Source organism: Piliocolobus tephrosceles, chromosome 18, assembly GCF_002776525.5.
Source record: "Piliocolobus tephrosceles isolate RC106 chromosome 18, ASM277652v3, whole genome shotgun sequence".
Taxonomy (NCBI): domain Eukaryota; kingdom Metazoa; phylum Chordata; class Mammalia; order Primates; family Cercopithecidae; genus Piliocolobus; species Piliocolobus tephrosceles.
This window is the reverse complement of record NC_045451.1, coordinates 43,318,161-43,328,212: the sequence shown is the minus strand read 5'-3', so window position 1 is coordinate 43,328,212 and position 10,052 is coordinate 43,318,161.

Genomic DNA, 10,052 nt, shown 5'->3' with positions numbered 1-10,052 from the left:
GTAAATCATGCTGTAAATAGATGTGCTGTCATTGTGCTTTGTTATTCCATTTATACAGCATAGGCAAATTCAACATCATTCTTAAGGGTTCTAGGATTTTCAGAATGGTGAACAAGCTTTAACTTCAAATCACCAGCTTCATTATCTCCTAACAAGAAAGTCAGCCTATCCTTTAAACTTGGAAGCCAAGCACTGACTTCTCTTTAGCTATGAAACTCCTAGATGACCTCTTTTTTCAACAGAAGATTGTTTCAACCACACAGAAAATAGATTATTTAGTGTACTCACCTTCATCAATGGTCTTAGCTAGAGTATCTGTACATCTTGCTGCAGCTTCTCCATTAACACTTGCTTCTTCACCTTGAACTTCTATGCTATGGAGACTACTTTTTAATCCTCACAAAATAAGTGCTGTTATCTTCTAATTTTTGTCTTCTACAGCTTCTTCACTTCTCTTAGTATTCATAGAAGTGAAGAGAGTTAGGACTTAGCTCAAGATCTGGCTTTGGCTTACGGTAATGCCATAGATGGTTTTATCTTTTATCCAGACCACTATAACTTTTTCCATATCAACAATAAGGCTGTTTGCTTTCTTGTAATTTGTGTATTCACCGAAGTAAAACTTTTAGTTTCCTTCAAGAACTTTCTTATTGTATTCATAACTTGTCTGTTTGGTGTAAGTAGCCTAGCTTTTAGAGTGTCTCAACTTTTGACATGCTTTCCTCACTAAATTTAATCATTTCTAGCTTTTGATTGAAATAAATAGATGTGTGACCCTTCCTTTCATTTAAATACTTAGAGGCTATTGTGGGGTTCTTAACTGGCCTAATTTCAATATTGCTGTGTCTCAGGGAATAGGGAGCCCCAAGGAAGGAAGAAAGAAGTGGGAACTGCTGGTCAGTGGGGCAGTTAGGACACATACAATGTTTATTACGTTTGCTGTCTTTTCTGGGCAGGGTTCATGGTGCCCGAAAACAATTACAAGAGAAAAAACAAAAATCACTGATCACAGATCAGAATAACAGATACACAATAATAATGATAAAAATATGGTATATTATGAGAATTGCTATAGTGTGATATAGAGACAAAGTCAGCACATGGTGTTAGAAAAATAGCACCAGTAGATTTGCTCAACATAGGATTGTCACAGTCCTTTAATTTGTTTTAAAAAATACTATCTGCAAAGCACAATAAAAAAATCCATGCCTGTGCTGTGTTTTCTTCCTTCCCTTTTTCCTCCTTTCTTCATAATTATAATTTTTTTTAATTTCCAAAGCACTTTCATGAAAAAGACTGTATTTAATTCTCTCAATAACTTATGCTGTACTGGTAAGAAGATGTTGATTTAATTATTGTGCTTATTTACCATGTGTACACACTGTAATTCAAAAATATTAAGTGAGTTTTCCCCCCGGTTCACACAGGAAGAAGTTGAAGTTAGTGCAAAAACTTCTTAGACTTGCCTGCATGATTTTGACCTCCTTCTTACTCCTTTCCAGCAGGATGTGTATTAGTATGTATTTGTTTATGTTTACTAGTTTTCTTATTGAAAGGCATGGAAAAAGAATTTGTTAAACAGAAATACCCCTGCTATTTTCAGGAAATTTCTCTTAGACTTGATGAGGCAAAATACATTCTAAATTCCATTCCATTTTCTCACCACCATTTGATGAGTGAGCTTTCACATAAGATTCAGAGGACATGCTGGCTTCCCTCTCATGACTCTTTCTTAAGATGGCTTTCAACACAGCCATTAGCACTCATCCACATAGGACAAACTGAGACCTCACATGCTGAAGAAGCATAGTAGTAAGTGTAGATATGACGCCATGTGCTATTGTGGACAAGCAGGGTCAACTACTAGCCACAACAATGTCAGAAAAGGGATTTAAAATAAAATAGAACCCCCTCTGTTTCTCTTATATAAAAACATTCGCTGTATGTCCACATAATAGAATGTCTCATAACAACATTACAACACCTCAACCACAACACTTTAAGAAATGTGTAAGAGAGCAGAAGACAGGTATATTTGTTGAGACAGGAGTTATGCACCAAGTTTTATACAGCTTAACTCTTACAACATTTATAGCTCTATGTGTAGGTGCCACACTTTCTCATTTAAAGAAGATAAAACAACACTGGGATTGGTTAAAGAAACTTGGTATCCCTTTTTGGGAGAAGCATGGAATGCAGAGCAATACCAGGAATAAATGGTGGAGAAAAGAGATGCCATATGCAAAAGATAGCAGTGAAAAGGATTGTTCAGAGAGATGCATGCCTAAAGCACAGATGAGGTGAAATTGGTTGAGAACAGCTGAGCTAATTGTTGCTACTGACGAAAGCTATCAAAACTGAAGAGTTGGTATTAGAAAAAACAGGGTGCCTGAGAGAAAGGTCGTTAGCCTGTGTTAAGTTAGTCCTTGTATTAAAGTTCTGACCTAGAGCTTGATCTGCACAATGCTTCTCTTCTCTAGTAAAAAGGAAAATGCTGTCAATGGCATGAATGTTTATCTATGCGTCCTCAGCCTGCAGAGGTTTCTCGGTAGTACCTGGATGCTGAGATTGCATTAAGAGCCCATGATCCTGATGCTAGCAAACAAACGTTCCTGCCTTTCTTGATCCTTCTTTCATTTAATTTTAATGGAGTAAAACATGTATATCAATAATTCACATTCTTTTCTCTTTCCAGTTGTGCCTATATTCGTAACAAAAATTTCCAAGCTTATTCCTTTTATTTACACTTTATCTCTTAAATCCTCTGCCCTCTTAACTGAACGTTTCATTTTTATTAAGTGGCTGCTTTAAAAGATGCTCTTTTCTTAATGAAATCTACCCAAATAATTAATATTGCCCCAATTCCTTCCCATTTTCTTGACTCTCTGGTAATAGTCTATCCTTTTCTTAATGCAATCTACCCAAATAGTTAATATTGCCCCAGTTCCTTCCCATTTTCTTTCCTCTCTGGCATATAGTCTACCTGTTATCCATAACTGCCATTTTACCTTACTGTCATTTAATCAACAGTTTATTATTTGCTCTTCTTTTAAATGCATTGTGTTAATTTCCTCAGTGTCCTCATTGCCAGCTGGCCTGTTCCCTGCAGATTTCCTGTGGCCAAATGTCACTCCTAAGAGCCTGCACCTTGGGTGATTTCTCAGAGCATTTGTTTAGACCTTATCAATCATTATCTCACAATAAACAACAGCTTTGCAAATGGAGAGCAAGGCTCGCCCAGTGATTGATGCTTCTGGATGCCTGTCTTTTCTCCTTGTGAGAATTGCAAGGGCCCCCTCCTTTTATTTTGAGGACTCTGGCTGTACCTGCCATGGCTTATGGAAAAACAAGGCTAAACTGCCAATACCAGGCCCTCTCTTCTTTTCCTCTTACTGCATATCCTTATCAGTTGTGACAATATGCCACAATTAATGATAGCAGAAATACCCATGTTTGATACCACATGCATCACACTTAGATGTGATGGATTAGCAATCAAGGAAATTAATTCTGCCATTACAAAGTAACATCTGAACTTTGAAGATAGGCAATTGTATTGTATAAGGATCCGTTATGAATTCAGAATTCAGCTATAAGTATAACATTAGGCAAGATTATTTAGGCACAGAATAGTTTCAACATTGTTAGCTTTTTAGTTTCCCTAGCAATGGTTTGTAATTCTTTTCCACCAAATCTCCTTCATTTCAGAGGGCCACAGGACCATCAGATTTCAAGGTCAGACAGATGTTAGATAACTGTTATATATTTTTGACCAAGCAAATCATATTTCTAATAGAACGTTCATGATCAAAGGTCCACTGAAAATCAGTATTTTCTGGGAATGAGTAATTTACCTCTGTGGAAGATGCCGGGTTTATTGTAATATGCTTCTCTTGATTTGAGAAGCTCTGGAATAACCAAAGTCAACCTGGTTGGCTACATTTCCTACAATACTTCACCTTTGAGACTTCTCAAAAATTATTATTATACTTTAAGTTCTGGGGTACATGTGCAGAACGTGCAGGTTTGTCACACAGGTGTACACGTGGCATGGTGGTTTGCTGCACCCATCAACCCATCATCTACATTAGGTATTTCTCCTAATGCTATCCCTCCCCTAGCTCCCTCACCCACTGCCAGGATCCGGTGTGTGATATCCCCTCGCTGTGTCCATGTATTCTTATTGTTCAACTCCCACTTGTGAGTGAGAACATGAGGCTTTTTAATATACTTTTACACCAAAAATTCAGCTACCGAACTCTCTTTCACTTGCCTAACAGACTTGATCCTCTAGTGTTTCTTATACAGTCAGAGCCAATATATACCAAATAGCCCCTGGATTGCTGAGGCTGCCAGCTAACGGCCAGATCAAACCAAATAAAATAAAAACAATGCCTGAAGACAGTGTAAAATACAGTAAACAATCAAGACATAAAATTGTTCCATTAAGTTCAGTGTTGTATTTCATAGGGAGGTAGTTTTATACTAACCCTGGTCTGACAAAATTATGCTTCTATAGCCATTATGGGCAGAAAATCTACTAAAATTGATAGATTCATTAGTCCCATCAGTCTGCTTGGGGCCAATGTGGTAAATAGCCATTTCACAACTGGTTTGGTCTGAAGGTAGACTGTGGATATGCATTCTTAGAAACCCAACCGAGAGGCAAAATGTGTCAGTATGGGATAGGGAAACCTATACAGGTGAGAGTATAAGGAAAGAAGAGGTCATGAAGAATACTGACTTTCATCCTTTATTACATCATCTATACATTTTCTCTGGTACCTTCTCCTTGCTGTAAGGACTACAATTCTGAGGTAAATATCAAAAAAGCAAAACTCTATTAAGTCTAATAACTGTTTCCCTCCATGATATTTCCCTTATTTGGAATCAATGTTGTAATTGTCTGAATCACGAATAGGGCAGGTAAAACATGTAATAAAATCAAACTTACACAGTATGTTCAGAGTCTGATTAGGTTCTCAGAAGAAGGTCTGGAAAACTTCATCGATCACTTCCAAATGTTTTAGACACATCAATTTCCATTGTATTAGTTTGATCTATTAATTATGAAATATTGTTTATTCTTTAAGATGATTTCCCTGGAACCTATAGCTAGAAATAGTATGTTACATTTATTATTGAATGTATGAGAAATGCTGCATTTATTTAAAAACATTCTGATAATAATACTCCAGAATTGAAACTGCCATTTTACCCAAGACATTTAAATGAATAAACTGTTTTCTTATTTGTTTGCATGTTTTGTTTGTTTACATAGTTGCATTCCGTTACTGGCTATTTTTATATGTCAGCAGCTGAGCTGGGATCTGGGAATTAAGAATAATGACAATTACAGACTACTATTTTCCTCATTCCTAGTATGTTTGAAAAAAGGATCTGTGGATGTTAGTTGAGTTCATGTTCACAACGGCTGTCAAAGTCAGAGAGAACATGCTTATCAGCCCCATTTGATACATGAATAAACTAAAGTCAGGCACTAGGTACATTCGTAGAAATCAGAGTCTATAATCCAGGAGTCTCCTCATTCAGCCTAGTGTGCTTTCTAAAAAACTGCCTTATTTTTACCTTTTTCTATTTATCTTAAGCCTCTCAAAATAAAAAGTAAATGCCTTCAATAAAATAAACCATTTAAAATTTATCAGAGACAAGAGAAACTCAACACCACATGTCAAAAATTGAATATAGTTTTTTCATAAACAAAATTTAAACTTCCTTTTAACTAATGTCTTTTAACAAGTGCTTTCCTGACTTTTGCTATGAATTTGACAATAAATGAAATATTCAAAATATATGTTCCAAATAAAATAAACAAAATGTTCCATTTTTAAAGATATATTATCCCAGATATTAGACATACCCATTGTGATGTGGGCCCCTTGTCATTATGTTTATCTATTTTGAGCTACCCTTAGACCCACTGTAAATTGAAAACCTATCATGAAATAAATAACATTTGAGGACAAAAGTAAGACAAAGAACTGAAAAATATATATAAGTCTTGTTTCCTGATCAGTCAATCATGTGACCATGATTTTACTGTCATGTTCTTCACAGTTATTTGATCAGGATGGTGATGAAGAAGGAAGGAACATGTTTCACTGCATTTACAAAATGCAATTTTTATTCCCTAGAGTGACAACAGTATGATTTATGTCCTTGGAGTTAGGTAAAGTTCTGGATGTTAGTTTCGGATAGTGATACGCTTTCTTAAAAGCTCACACAGAGCCACTTTTCACATATAGATATGTATTGTCCAGGGCTGTGAAGGAGGAGAATCTCATTAAGGTAGTACCAATTATGCAGCATTATTTATATTCCTAACACACATTTATATAAATTATTTTATTTTTGGTTTGTAATAATTTCACACTATAGGTAGGGTGAGTTTTTGTATGTGTGTTTATCTTTTATACATAAAAGTAAAAGATAATAAGCTCTTCATTATACCTAGCCTTGTTCCTCAAAAATACAAATTAAACAATGTAAATATATAGTATAATCATTAGTTAGTTCAATACATTATATTTTAAAACACAAAACTGACCTAGTTTATACTAAGAGACATCTCTGCCAGGTACAATTAAGTGTAGATGAAATGTCAAATTTGTTGATCATTTGTGGTACCATAATCATTTCACAGATGGAGAAGAGAAGGATATAAAGGTTTACCTAATGGAGAACTTTCAGTTTCCTGAAAATCTCAAATTCTATCCCTCTCCTTGTGCCCAACCAATCTTCTCACTTCATGTCTCTGCCCACGAGTTTCTCTAGATAGAGTGCCTGCCTCCTTTATACTGTCTCCAGACTGCAAATCTCTGAATCATTTTTCTTTCCTCTTTGCTTTTCTCCACTTTGAACTTGTCTTTCCCCTGCTCCTCACAACATGTTAACGGCAACAGTAGACCTAAAATCTTTATCAGACGGTGTTCAGTTCCCTTTGGCTGTAATCCCAGGTATTTCAAGGAGATAGCTGATCAGCATGACAAACATATTCAGCAGGTCACAAAAGAAGGCAATATAACAGGGCAGACCCTTTCCTTCCCTAGTTAAGACACCATTAATCATTTTAAAACTTACTCAGTTTTCTCCTAATTATAGTATATATTGATGATTAAGAACATAGGTTTTAAAATCACACTCGTTGGGTACAAATCTTGACTACTCCACTTACTAGCCATGTGGCATCTTGGAAGTTACTTAAGTTCTGTGCCTCAATTTCCTTAGCTGTGAAATTGAGGTGTGTGCCAGTAGAAACCCCTTTATAGAACTCTTATAAGATTCAATTACTCATTATGTAAGGTATTCAGAACAACGTCTGATAAATAGTAGAATGTGTATAGGGCTTACTGATATTAATGCACAAATTAACTTATTTCATCCTAAAAAATGTTAATAATAAATATTAAATAATTTGCTTGTGATAAAAATCTAGAAAACTTTTGTCCCTGCATTGGAACTCAAGCTGACTCCAGAAACCTCAGTCTTTCCATGATTATTTTAACTTTTTGAAGATAATGACTTTCTATATGGAGAAAGTCTAATGCTACGCTTAATATGCTGAGGCTATTCTGAAAACGACCTTACACAACATATCCAGGGGCAGGTGTGAACTCGCCAGCATCACTCCAATCACATCCTGCAGACAGCTGTCTGCTTTGTCTTTGTGCATGTAGGCTCAATTTCTTTTTCTAAAGCGTAAAATAACTTTTATACCACCAGTGTCCTAACTAAGATGCACGTCAGTGATGAATATATTTGCTAAATACATGTGTGCAGAGATTACTCTTGCAGTAATCCTGTCTCACAGGAATGTAAACCTATTTCTAGAAATAAACAGAAAAAAAGAAATCCTCCGACAACACAAATTAATTGTCATAAAACTCCAGCATTAACGGCAGGTACTTGGACTTTCCTTTCAACACATAATGACTTTGGCTTAACACACTGAGCTTGATTATCTGCTTGTTCATATCAGAACATGTTTTAAGTTTGAAATTAGAAAAGGAGTGGAAGTTTCGTTTGAATCAGGTAGACTGGCATTTGCAAGAAATGATAGATGATAACAATAAAGTGTTTTACAAAATATTCAGACTAAAAATAAAATATACATTTTCAGATAGCACTGAAATAATCATAGTGGTAACTGTGAGTTATCAAGCAATGGTTAAATGATGCTTAGCATTCTCTGTGATGAAACAACTTAGAAAGATCTCTATCACACTATATCGAAATAAGCTCATTTTTGACTTGAGAAACTAGTTTTTGATTATCTGAAAAAATACCCACCCCCTCACATAATGCCAGATAAATTAAATGATAATTTAATATGTTCTGTATAGAACACAGCTGTTCTATAGTGATCATTAAGCATATACATTTCCTTGTTAAACTGAATACTCGAAATAGAGATTGAAATTTCACAAAGAGGTTATTCACAAGAAACATCGGTCACTTTTGATAATACGCATCATAATTAGTTTTATAGATACTACATTTAATGTTCAGAGTAGAGAAGACACATAACAGAAATTGGGAGGGCTGCAGATATTCAATCCAGTACGGAAAGTAACTTCTGAAATTGTATTCCATTTTCTAACTTCCTTAGCTCATAATTTCGTTCTGATTGGGAAAGAAAAATCTCAGAAGACTCAGAGGTTCAAATCGTATTAGTACTCAAAAGTTTGGATGTGCCTTCAAACTTCCTGGGCCTGAAAATATTGACTGGAGATGCCACACACACACACACAAAAAAAAAAAAAAAAAAAAAAAAACCAAAAAAAAAAAAACAGCTTCTTCGCAGCGTTTCTGGCAGTTCGACTCCTGTTCCTGGATGGAAGTTCAAGTGCAGAGATGCATGAAATTGAACAATGATAATAACAAAAACTTTTCTGAAACCATTTTAAAGCTGCAAAAAGTTGGATTTTAGGTCTATCTAATCTAAGGGAATGGCCCAGGTACAATTTTATAGTCAAATGGGTTCATCTTTTTTCCTTCTTTCTCATTGGTTCCCATCACATGATAATTTTACCCCTTTATTAAGGAGTTCAAACTTTGGCACCGTTGAACTGATACCTGCTAATTATTTGGAGTTTGATTAGTTCATTTGTTGGTTAGCAAATCCTCTTTGTTCTGTTCTTTGTGAGGAATGTGGAATTCAATTAAACGAATCTTGCTCTTCTCTTACCTCTATGCATGAATATGCTGTGGGAGAAACGGTTAAAGTTATTGGGTAAAGTGCTGGACATTCTGAAGGGTGGTTCTACCTTTCATACTCTCAGACCAAACCTTTTGCTATTATTGGGGGATACAAGGTTAGAGTCTCCATCCAAACATCCCCCAGGGCCATTTCTAGAGGGAAAAAAAAAGCTTTGTATTAAAAAAAAAAAAAGGTGGATACTTTCTAATTTTTTGTCTTTGTTAAAGACAGTATTTTAAAATTCTCACAAAGAATTTTACTTCTTGGGATAATATAAATACTGTCTTTAACAAGGGAGTCTGCAAAAGGAAAAATGGACGCAACCTTATTTGTCCCTCTTTCATTCTGATTCCTTTCTCTCCTCTCTACAAGCTCCAAGCTTTATTTCTAGGATATTTAAATTTCTCTCGGAAGAATAGTAAAAAAAAAAAAGGAATGATTTGTTAAAATCATCACCTTACAAAAGAAATGTGTATAATACTTTTAACATAAATGGACGCTCTTTTCTGTCACTCTTGCAACAGAGAAGCAAACATTCCTCAGAAATAAATTCTACTACAGTAACATCATTGGGAGATTTTCTGGGGACATCTTGATGCAGAGCCTCTCAATTATGCCTGAAACAAGATTTAAGATGATACAATTGGGGAGTGGTGAACAGAGAGTATATTTCTTCATTTAAATATCTATGATTTCATGAAAAATCTACCAACATTTCTAGTATTATTTTCCAAAATCAATCATACATGTTTAGGCTCCATAAAATGCTGTTTTTGAAGTTGCAAAATATTGAAAATTCCTTAATAATTTGTTCACACATGACATTTGTGTG